The following is a 12,373-nucleotide window of genomic DNA, read 5'->3' on the forward strand; positions in this document are numbered from 1 at the left end:
TTTATCATAAACTAGTAGTAAACATAATTTTAAACGTTGGGACACACATTCTCCTCAAGACAGGAACAACAAAAGCAGGCCCTCTTGTTATTTTAAATGATTGTCTTTTTGCCTTGACTAAAAACCCCTTGAGGGTTGCAACATAACTATTTCATATTTATATCACCACAAGTTTATCACCACTTTTAAAGTATTTCATATGATATTCTTATGCCCCAGAATCTTTTTAGTGAAAGGAAACCTCAATTTATTCATAAGCTAATAAACTGAAATAAATAACTAGGAATTATAATTTCAATGTGAGTTTATGAGTAAGGAATCCTCAGCAACCCCAACCCCAGATAAATTGAGGACCGCGTATTCCATAATTTCCATGATCAGGTGAAACCTTTAGTCTGACGTTCTATAAAATACCATTTGATCGCTTCTTGGCCTTCTCAGCCTTTTGGCTAAGATCAAGGGTAGTATCTGTTCCTATCAGTTTAAAAAATACCATTTGATCATTTATCAGAAGATCTGAGATGTCCTCCAGATGCAATGACTGATTAGCTCTTCCCCTGAAAATTTTCACATGTGGTTGAAACCTGCTTCTGCTTGCCTCCCTGTCTTGTTACTTTCTGCTTGAGTCTAATATGACCCGGGGTCTAGGAAGAGGAGAGACATAGGCCTGATAAGTGTGTCCTCAAGTCAGCTCTAAGAACCAACAAGTCCCAAAGTTGTCAGATCAAATTCCTTGGACACACTTTGACTTGTGTCACCTTTTTGACACCTTATTAGAATCTTCCTCAGTCTTGTCTCTTTGTATCATTGAGAACCGTTTCATTTTGCTTTGTCTGCCTAGAGATGGAGGGTTCACTGGACCCTAACTGGTGACAAATAATCTTAGGGCAGTTTGTAGAGATCGGAGGTTTGCACAAGCATTGTTCTTAGTAATCACTGCAATTCTGATAGGATCTTGTCCATCTGGTTTGCCTTCCTGGTCCAATATTTTCTTGCTTTTTGTTTAATTTCATGAGCATTTCTCTCCAACTGGTACAATTCTACCACTGATACAGATACACACTGGTCACTTGGAGGAAAATGTAACAGGAATAAGGTTGTTCATTTGAGAGCTTCGTTCAAAGAAAACGGGGAGAAAATCCTCATGAAGAAATTCCCTGTCTTGTCGATCTAAAAGAGAGATCACTTTGATAACGAAGGAGAAATCCTCTTTTTTTGTTTTTGTACTTCAGGGATTAAAAAAGTATCAGCATTTTAAACTGTACATTGTAACTAATTTTTTTAGTTAGAATGTTAAGGGCCTGAATTACCGTTTAAACTGGTTTAGTCTCTCTCTGTGTGTCTGGCTCTCTGTATCTCTTCCTCTATCACTCTCCTTCCTCTCCTGACTCCATGTGTGTGCTTGCACACGTGCACACCCCTTGTGTGATGATGGGTTTTTTTGGCATCTGAGCCTACTCCCTCCTTGCAAAGGGGGAGATTATTAGACTTTTACAATGATAATTTTAATATTTGTCTAAAGCCAGCTTCTTTTCTCCTTTTTCCTTTCTTTCCCTCTCCTTTTCCCTACTCCTACGGGAAGTTAGGAGATTCATTGATCATGAAAAATTGTTTTGGACTAATTTATATAGTCTGGAAGTATCTACTCCACATAGTCAAGAATTTCAAAAAGAAAAGAGAAAATGTTAACTGCTTCTTTTGTATGTTTTCCCGGCTTAAACAGTAACTCAGAAGAAAACGTCTAACTGTGAATTTGGCTAATCACCTTGAATGCCACATTAAAAGAAAAGCTAGACACTCAAGAGGTTTTGGGATTAATTCAAGAGTCTTAAAATATGCCTGGTACATAGATGAGCCTTTGGACAAATTAGAGTGATTTAATTTTAGCTTAAAGACAACTCCACGTCTTCTACTTGGTTTTATCACTATGTAAGAAAATGTTTGCGCAAAATTTTAATTAATATAAGATTAGTTTAATTTGTAATGATTTCTGTTTTTGAAATTTCCTTCATTAGTTTTATGGATCTTGGAAGGTATAATTTTTTTTCCAGAAATTATTTAAATTGGAAAAAATATAAAAATATTTTTAATAAATAAAATTGAATTGACAGATTTGTAAGAGTTTGATCTTGTTTTCTAATGCTACAAATCATAGGGTGTTCTGATTTAAATTGTTTTTCCAGACCTTTAGTCATTTTAATATTTTAGACCAATGTTAAATTGCGTTATTTAATAATCTTTAGATACCTTGACATTTCTCGGTTAGAAAAATTTAACACTTTGGTCATTAAATATAGTTTTAAATTTTCCTTGTTATTTATTTTTATACAGAGAATGAACACAGATTAAGGAGATGTGCTAATGTCTTTAGATGATATCAAGTACATTTAGTTTGTCATCTTAATTTATTTAAGTAAAATAAAATATATGCTCAGAAAAAATTAGTTACACTGATCTTGATTTCTTATCTTCTAGTTTTCTTGTGTTTGAAAAAATAGTGTTGGTTAATTTTGTTTAGCACAATAATTAATAAAATTGACTGAAGAAATTGTAATATGTATATACAATAAATATGAGTTTTTCAAAATATTTTATTTATATGGTTTTTTATATAAATATATAAATTTTATATTTGTAATTATATAAATTTATATATGTAAACAAATTTTATATATGTAAATATATAAATAAATGTATGAATATATTTATATACTATAACTCTAAGTTAGTCTTTTTTATTTACAGAGTAAATTTCACTTTTTTGTGCATACTTCCAAGTTTCAACACCTGCACAGATTCTTGTAAGCTCCACACGAACAGGAAACAGATCAATTTTAAAACTTCCCCCAAATTCCCTTTTACTGCCCAGAAGGTAGTCACTCTCCCTTTATACTTAAGCCTGGTAACCACTGCGCCTCTGTCCCTATAGTTTTGCCCTTTCCAGGATGTTGCAAAAATTTAACCTTTTAAGAATGACTTCTTTAGCTTAGTATAAAACATTTGAGATACAACCACACTGTTGTGTGTACCAATAGTTCATTACTTCTTATACCTGAGAAGTACTCTGTGGTTTGTTTATCCATTTACTCATTGAAGAATATTTAGTTTGTTTCTCGTTTGGGGCAATTATTAATAATGCTTTATAAATATTCATGTTCAGGCCTTTGTGTAAACATAAGTTTTTATTTCTCTAGAGTAAGTACTTAGGAGGCAGATGTGTTAGGTGTTTAACTTGATAAGAAACTTCCAGATTTTTCCAAAAGAGTTGTTCCATTTTACATTAACACCAGACATGATGTTTATATGTTAGTTCTAGGTTGTTTTTCTTGTTCGTTTGTTTGTTTTCTGGTTTTATCCTTTATTGCAGATGCTCATTATTCTATTACAAAAGTTCCATCCTCCTTCAAGTTTATGAGAAGATCTTAACATATATGGACATTGAACGTCATTAAATGACTTCTATGTATCTATTGATAGGATATATATCTATCGATAGTACAGCATGACAGATATACTATCGATGGTGAATGTAATATCAATGGTGAATCGCACTGATTGATTTTTGAATGGTGAACCAGTCTTGCATTCCCAAGACAAACCCCATTTCGTCATGATGTATCATTCTTTTCATATTATGCTAAATTTAATTTGCTACTTATTGTTGAGAATTTTTGCATTTGTGCTTATGAGAGGGAGTGGTCTATAGTTTTCTTGTACTGTCTTTGTCTGGTTTTAGTATTAGGGAAATGCTGGCTTCATAAAATGAATTGGGAAATGGTCCTTCTATTTTGTGGAAGAGATTGTGAAAAATTGGTGTTATTTCTTCCAAAAAATATTTGGTATAATTCACCAATGAAATCATCTGGGCGTAGAGTTTTGTTGTTGTCGTTTTGTTTTGTCTTGTTTTGTTTTTAATATTTTAAACTATGAATTCAGTTTCTTAAGTAGATATAAAACTCTTTAGCTCTCTATTCTTGTATGTTTCTTTCAAGAAATCAGTTCATCTAAGCTGTCAAATATATATGCATAGAGTTGATCGTAGCAATCCTTTATAATTCTAATATCCGTGAGACTGCAGTAATATCTCTTCTCTCATTACTAATATTGGTATTGTATGCCTTCTCCTTTTGTTCTTCATCAGTCTTCCTAGAGATATAGCAATTTGTTAATCTTTTAAGGGAAATATTATTTGATATTTATTGTTTTAGCTCTATTTTTCAGTTTTCACTAATTTCTGCTCTTATCTTTATTATTTCCTTCCTTCTACTTGCTTTCGGTGTACTTTGCACTGATTTTCTAGTTTATTAATCTGAAAGCTTACTTACTGGCTTGAGACCATTTTGTTTTCCAATAAAAGCACTGAGTGATATAAATTTCCCCTAAAAACTGCTTTAACAACATCCCACAAATTTTAATATGTTCTATTTCACTTTCATCAACGTATTTTCTGATTTTCCTTGTGATGTCCTCTTTGACCAATATATCCAATAAAACTATGTTATTTAATTTGCAAGTATTTAGGGACTTTCCAGGTGGCTTTCTGTTGTTGATTTCTATTTTATTTCCTTTAAGATCAGAGAATATAATTTGTATTATTTCACTTGTTTTGATTTAATATTTTTATGTGACTCAGAACATGGACAATCTTGGTGACTATTCCATATGCACTTGAAAACTAGTATACTCTGTTGTTGAATAGAGTGATCTAGAAATGATAATTAGATTAAATTGTTTGATAGCATTGTTCAAGTCATCTGTACCCTTAGTCATTTTCTACTTACTTTTTAATATAATTACTGAGAGAGGTATGGTAAAGTCTATACTTATGGACTTGTCTATGTCTCTTTTCAGTTCTATCAGTTTTTGCATCATGTCAAATAGAACTTTTTAAGCTCCGATGTTAAATGCACACATATTAAAATTATGATGTGTTTTTGGTAAATTGAGCCTTCTGTCATTGGGTAGTCTATTTTCCTGATAATATTCCATGTTCTGATGTCTATTTGTCTGCTAAAAATATAGCTATTCCAGCTTTTTAAAATTCATTAGTGTTTACATGATATATCATTTTTCAGGCTTTTGCTTTTAACTTATCTATATTATTATATTTCAAGTGGGTTTCTTGTAGGTAGCATATAATTAGGTCTTGTTTTTATAACAAATCTGAAAATCCCTGTTTTTCTTAATTAAAAAATTTTTACATTTAATGCAGTTATTAATGTGATTGCATTTAGGCCTTCCCTGTTATTATTAGTTGTCTGTAGTCTTTCTGTCTTTCATTTGTGTTTCTCCTTTTTTCTATTCTTTTGGATTACTTTAGTATTTTTTAGTAAACCATTTTAATTATTGTTTTTTTTTTGCTATACCTCCCCATGTATTTTTTTTAGTGGTTACTCTTGGGATTACAATACACATGCCTAATTTTTCAGTTCCTTAACTTAAAATATAAACTTACAGTTTCTATTTTACCACTTCAGACAAAATAAAAAAATCTTACAGCTCACATGTCCTTTTATCCACCCCATGCTATAATTGTGATATATATTACATGTAATGCAAGAAAGAAATGCATAGAAAACCCCATCTCACAATGTTATAATTTTTAATTTTAGAAGCTATATATATATGTGTGTGTGTGTGTATAAATATATATATATATATATATATACATACATACATACACACACACACACACACACATATATGTATGTGTGTATTTTTTTTTTTAGCACGTAAGAGCTTAATGTGACTTTATTTGGAAAAGAGTCTTTGCAGATGTAAAGTTAAGGATCTTGAGATGAGATCATTCTGGATTGCCAGAATGAGCCCTAAATTCAAAGACACAAATGTGGAGGAGATAATGTGACCACAGATGCAGATACTGAAGAGATACAGTCAAGGAAGCCAAGGAATGCCTACAGCCACCAGAAGCTGGGAGAGGCAAGGAAGCCTTCTCCTCTAGAATCCTTAGAGAGTGTGTGGATTTCTGTGAAGGAATATATTTCTGTTGTTTTAGCCACCAGGTTTGTAGTAATTTGTTACATCAGTCTTAAGAAATTAATACACCCAGATATTTATCATTTCAGTTGTTCTTCCTTAATTTGCAAATTTCTAAATTTTACCGTTATCATTTCACTTCTTCCTGAAGAGCTTTTAGCATTTCTTTTATGCTAAAGGTGTTATGACAGTAAATTCTCTGTTTTCTTTCGCCTGAGAATGTGTTTATTTTCCTTCATTTCTGAAGGATATATTCATTGGCTCTAGAATTTGTGGTTGACAGTTCTTTTCTTATACAGCACTTAAAAAAATGTTGTTCCACTAACTCCTGGTTTCTGATGAGAAACTTTCAGTCATTTGTATTGATTGTTGGCACTTATCAATGGCCATTTTTAACAATTTTTTTTTTACATTTGGTTTTCCAAAGTTTGATTACTATGTGTTTGGAAGATTTTTCTTAAGTTTATCCTGTTTGGAATTTGCTGTGCTTGTTGGATGTCAATTTATTTTCCCTCACCAAATTTTCAAATTTTTCAGCCATTCTTTGCTCAGTAATAAAGTTTCCTTTTTATCACTAAGATATTTCTCTGAATTTCTGGGATACTCTTCATTTGTTTTAACAAAAGGTTTTTTATTTTTGAGAAAAAATGTTACTAATAATTTTTTTTACTTATTATTGTATGTTTTCAAAATATTGCCTTAAACTAAATTAATTGTATTAAGCTTAATGTAACAAAATATTTCGATAACTGTGTACATTTTTATGTTAAAGAAACATACTAATGTCCATGTGCAGAGACTGGTATACTTGTCTAAAAAAGACTTAATTTCTAGGTTACTCAATCTCAATAGCTATGTTAATTGGGGTAATAATAGGACATTTTATGGCACACATCAAAGGCCCTGGAAGATTGTCAGTGCCCTTACTGTTCACAGTATGTTCTTACTCCCAGGGTAAGACTATATCCTTATAAATGTATTGTGTTTTCTACCTCAAGAAAAATTCTTTCTTCTATTCTGTTAATTCTCCAGGAGATTTAGTCTTTAGAAGAGACACCACAGAAAAACTGTCAAGGTTTGATGGAGGAAAAAAAACACCTTACTAGGTCCTATTAATAAATAATACAATAAAAAACTATAAAGTATAGACCCTTAAATCTACATCTCCCAACTAAAGAGATATAATTCATTCTTGAAACAGTGAAAAACTGTCCCAGCCTGAGGACTTCAAGCTGAGGATCTTTAGGAATCCTCCAGAAGCACGTGATATCTGGGGTAGAGGCAGCTTCTAATAAAGACCTTTAGATCAAGGAGAAAACTATAAATAATAGACAGCTTCCATTTAAGACCAGAACCACTAATTCTCTTGCTTTAATTTACATTATTTTGTTCTCTATTTTCCTAGATGTTTCCTCTTCTTTTCTAGTTTAAGATATCTGGTTATTAACAGACCCTATGACTTATTAACTATGATACCTATAAAGTTCCTATGCTTGATAATTTTTTTGTATACATACTTCTTGGCATGTTTCTCATCCCCACCTATAATTTGATTGAGATTTGGTTAAACCATAAAATCAAACTGTTGGGTTTGTACTCATTTTACTTGGGGTGCTACCCAGCTTCATTTGGTACCATTCCCTTGTTACAAATCAGACAAAATAAATTCCTTGTTAATCTTTGTTAATTGGACTCAACCACCAAGCAACTTATTTAGATGGCAAACCCACAAAAGATTAGACAGCAATCTAGAGTCTCTAGTATGTCAAATGTAGACAGGGCGTTCCTTCTTCTATAGGAGAAAAAAAATACACAGAGAAGCTAGTTTGCAGATATAGCCTTTCACAGATATAGAGCATAGAAAAAAGCTAAGAAATAGATGAAATATTTGAGAGCTTACCTCACTTTTACAGACCTTGCAAGAAAGGTACATTAGTTAAGCTAAATTCTCATCCTGTCTAGTTACAGATTTCAGTCAATAGACTTTCGTGTTTCAAATCTAATACTAGTTGTTAGGGGCCACCCAATAATCAGCTTTTCATATGTGGATGTCAAATAGAATTGGCCTATCACCAGGTAATTAAATTTGTGCCAGTCTATTCTATTTAACATCAATATATATGAGTATTTGAAGCACAAAAGACTATTGGCTACAATCTAAAATTTGTAAACTTGATAGGTATCTGTAATGTCAGTAAACTGATGCAGTCTTCAGAATAATTCTTAATATTACCCTGGGTCTATTCTGACCCAACAATTTCCCTTCTAAGAATAGTAAACATTTAGATAATTTAATTAAAAAAGGAAACAAATTCTAAGCTTCGATTTACACTTAAAAATAACCACTAAATGAATAATTTAGAGTGCTTTCTTCTTGATTTCACACTTTACATGAGGCTCGAAAAGTAAACAGAATTTTACAAGTAATGGTACAGAAAATTACAACAGGACTGAGGCCATAGAACTCATCACTCAACAAGTTCATAATTTGGACAGGTGGTGGTTCAAAATTGAGGTTTATCAAAGTGGAACATGTGCTGATTTAGGACTTAGGAACAGAATGCTGTATTTACAATGCTACAGACCACTGTTGGATTGCAACCATTAAATTATCTGGGAGGCAAATATAAAAATCATAAAATTATGTAATTTGACTAATATCCACATATCTGGTTGTGTGGCCTTTGCAAATTGAAAATGGTACCAGTTCTCGTGGTTTAATTTGGTCATTTTTGGCTCTTGTCTTAGAAGTAATTACAAGCTTAGAGCATTATTGTTCTCTTAGTAACTGCCCATGTTACAACTCCCAAATATGTGCTCTTCAGAGTCTTAAATTCTGCTGTGCAGTCGCTGCTCCAACAAATGATCTAATCAAATCTTCCAACAAAATGAACAAGAAAATTTGTCATCAAGAGTTTGGAATAACTCCTTCAGAAGCTCTTCAAGACATGACCACGACACATCAAACAGTGATGTAGATCTTGACTGATCATATCCCTAGATAATTATGGCCTATCCCGTAGCCTAGGTTAGAGAAAGACCAAAAGGAATCCTGAGAACTGAAAGCGATATAATCCCCAGTACTTGTGTTAAACAGTACTGGGACCAGGTGCACTTTCCTGTCCCTGTGTTAAATAATATCGGGGCAGAACAAAAATAACTACTTGCTTGCTCCAGGATTTACTCGCTTCCAAGAAGATAAGCCTGTGAACCAACTTAACAGCCTACTTATCAAAACTAGCAATTTATTTATCAACTCTCTTCAAGATCCTTATCTTCTTGTGCCCATCAATCCAAAGTTATATCATAAACTCTGCCCAATCCTGATGAAGTTATCCACCTATAGGATTCAGCTTGAAATTTCCTAAAGTAGTTGGCTCTACAACCCTGTAAATACTCTTCCATAATTTCCCCATTTTGAGAAGCTATTGGGTTTTTTTTTTTTTTTTCAAGTTGATATTCTCCTTCACTGCTGTAGGTCTAACAAACTTAGTCTTGGTCGATCAATGGTCTTCTCTAGTAGTCTACTGGGGAGTAGAGAGTTGACACTACTAAACTTTTTGTCAAACTTCATTTTTCCTACCCCAAGTTGCAAAACATGCCTTTGTCCTCAGAATATCTTATCTGACTGGTTTTCTATAAATTAAATAATTATACTTTAAGATTCCTCAGATGCTTATAGATTTTCATCCCCACTTCTGGGGATCCTCAGCTCTATGGCTCATCTCTCGGGTATGAACAGTACAGTGGAATGCAGGTCAATCTTGGGGATGATAGAAGAATGTGAAAATGATTCATTGCCTTACTCCTCTGCCAAACCTACGAAGTTCTATTTTGTTGAATTATCTTTATATGCAAACATATAGGTGTATTCCCTGATTATATAACAAAGAGAAATCCACCCACCACTTTCAAACAAAGCATGCTTTGTTTTCTAGGAGTCAGTCACGCTATGCTCCTCCAACAATTTCATAGTCTTGGATTCTCAGTCCAAACACCTGATGGTCTTTCTCTTCTAAGATTCGTTCTCATCTTTGCTAAAGCAAGTGTCTCTTGGTTCTAAATTTTTCTGAGTTTTGGTTTTTAGTCTTCTCCATCAACTTTCCATGACATAGTATGGGAGAGCATGAAATGTTTGGCCTGCTAGTGGTTCCTTTCTTGTGTATTTACAAACTCTCCTGAAGCCCAAATTGTCCACATTTATTCAATTGAGTCAAATTTATCTCCAGAAAATTTATAATAAGGAACATTTGCACATGATAATGTTCTTCTCCCCTCGTATGACTGCTTCACAGCCTTAGGGCTTGAGTCTGTGGAGCTGTTGAGCTAATGAGGGCCAATTAACTATATAACACTATTATCAACTACAACAAAGTACTTTTGTGTCTCTTAAAAATACCATGAACTGACCTCATTTTAATTTATCTAGACAAGACCTTTCAGTGCCCAGCTCCTTACTTCTAGGCATGGAGGAGGAGGAAGAGGGAAGGGAGAGGTAGGTCTCTGCTCTCTTTGAGGGTTTCTGCTAAGCCCACATAGGTACGCAAGACAAGGTCTATTGTTGATCTACTATTGATAATCTGCTACTTACAAGCACAGTCACATATCTAACTCTTAACAAGAAAAAATGTGGCTCCCCTTTGTTGAGAGAGGCAACTCTGAGAATAATTTGCTAGGCTCTTCTATCAGGGCAGCAGTTTTCACTGAGAAGTAACTGGTGTATAAACAGCTCAATGCACACTGTTAAACTTACTCTCTTTGCTCATTATATTTAACATAATTTTAATTATATATTTATTTGGGACATTATTCAATGCATCTCTCACCTCTAGAATATATTTTCCCCAATATCAGGAACCATGTTTGTACATAGAAGATGCTCTCTTAGTGTGTAATTGGTGCCCTTTTGTTAGGACATAGAAAGCCCTCAGTAAGGCCTTAAACAAGTGATTAAAAGAAACCTTCCAAGTAGGAAGGAAACCAGTTGCCTGCAGGCAGTGTCTCTTAAATTATGCTTGTTTTCACAAACATGCTGTGCAATGAGAAAAATAAGTAGCATGAGGTAAATTTTAAAATGTTACATAGTTTATACTACATTTTAGTCTACTCTTTTTGTTTTTAAAAGCCCTGCACTGCCTTTTATGAAATGGTGATGACATTGCTTGGAAAGTTTAAATTGGCAACACTATCTCAGTTACCCAACTTCATTTTATTTTAATAATTTTCTTCTTCGTGAACTCTGAAAGTCTGGGAACTGCTCATCTAAGGCATGTCAAAGTATAATTTTCAAAAAATTAAAATCATGACTCACACAAATATATAGTGTACAGATGTCAAAGATTTCTTGAGAGAATTTTGAGAGAATTTCTCAAAAAGAGAGAATCAGCAGGATGGTAAATCTTTTTCAAAGGAGAATATGAGAGATTGGAAGAGAGTTACCTAAAGAAAGAAAGCTGAAATAAGATTGCTAATTTATATACAGGGCAATAAAGCTGTAACCTTTAGGGGTTATCTCTTCTATAGCACAAAAATCATTTAAATCTCTACCAGAAAAAAGTGATTTGCACCTTTTCAACCTTCTCCAAGTTAACATGCAACTTTATAGAATCTGGGCCTTGATCACTAGTAAATAGTACATCAAAATCACCTTCCCTTGATCGGCAGATGACTCAGACCAGCTTGTTAGGTAGTCTCTAGTACGAGTTTGGAAGGTCACACAGTATTTTTCTGCCTTATTTCCAAGTTTTGCATAATTTTATTAAGAGGAATCTACCTCTAATATTTGGATAGCAGTACATATATACATATATACACACATGTGTAATATAGATCTATAGATTTATAGACGAAACTAAAAATAGATAAACCTAAAATTAATAGTTTTCATAACTTGGAAATAGTATTATGGGTATACTAGTTGGCAAAGTTTGCCCTAAGAAAATACTCACAACAACGGAAATTTAGTGTCTCACAGTTCTGGAGGTTAGAAGTCCATGATCAAGGTGTTGGCAGGTCCATATTCCCTCTGAAGTCCCCAGAGAAGTGTTCCTTTTTCCTCCTACTTTCTGTGGTTGCAGATAACCCTTGGCATTCTTTGTCATGTAGCTTTATCACTGCAATCTCTGCCTTCCTCACACGGCTGTCTTTAATTATCTTTCTTACTTTTTTAAAAGTTATTTCTTAGTGGTTGCTCTAGGGCTTATCATATATATGTTAACTTCTGATAAGTTAACATATTATTTAATTAGTATAATTAGATTTATACTAATTTAATTGCAGTGCAATATAGAAGTGTTCTTTTTTTAAATTCATTAATTTATTTTTTATGGTGACACTGGTTAATGAAATCCAATAAGTTTCAGCTGTTTACATTTTA

General features: G+C 33.0%; 1 long non-coding RNA gene and 1 pseudogene across 1 annotated transcript in view; one reads left to right on the plus strand and one right to left on the minus strand.

Moving 5' to 3' along the window:
* Positions 1–12,373, minus strand: part of LOC120598173 (uncharacterized) — a 135,629-nt gene that overhangs the window by 43,433 nt on the left and 79,823 nt on the right. The gene's annotated exons all lie outside the window — the stretch shown is intronic.
* LOC120598221 (uncharacterized) lies at positions 430–554 on the plus strand (annotated as a pseudogene).

This window comes from Pteropus medius, unplaced genomic scaffold, assembly GCF_902729225.1.
Source record: "Pteropus medius unplaced genomic scaffold, Ma_sr-lr_union100, whole genome shotgun sequence".
In the NCBI taxonomy this organism is placed as follows: domain Eukaryota; kingdom Metazoa; phylum Chordata; class Mammalia; order Chiroptera; family Pteropodidae; genus Pteropus; species Pteropus medius.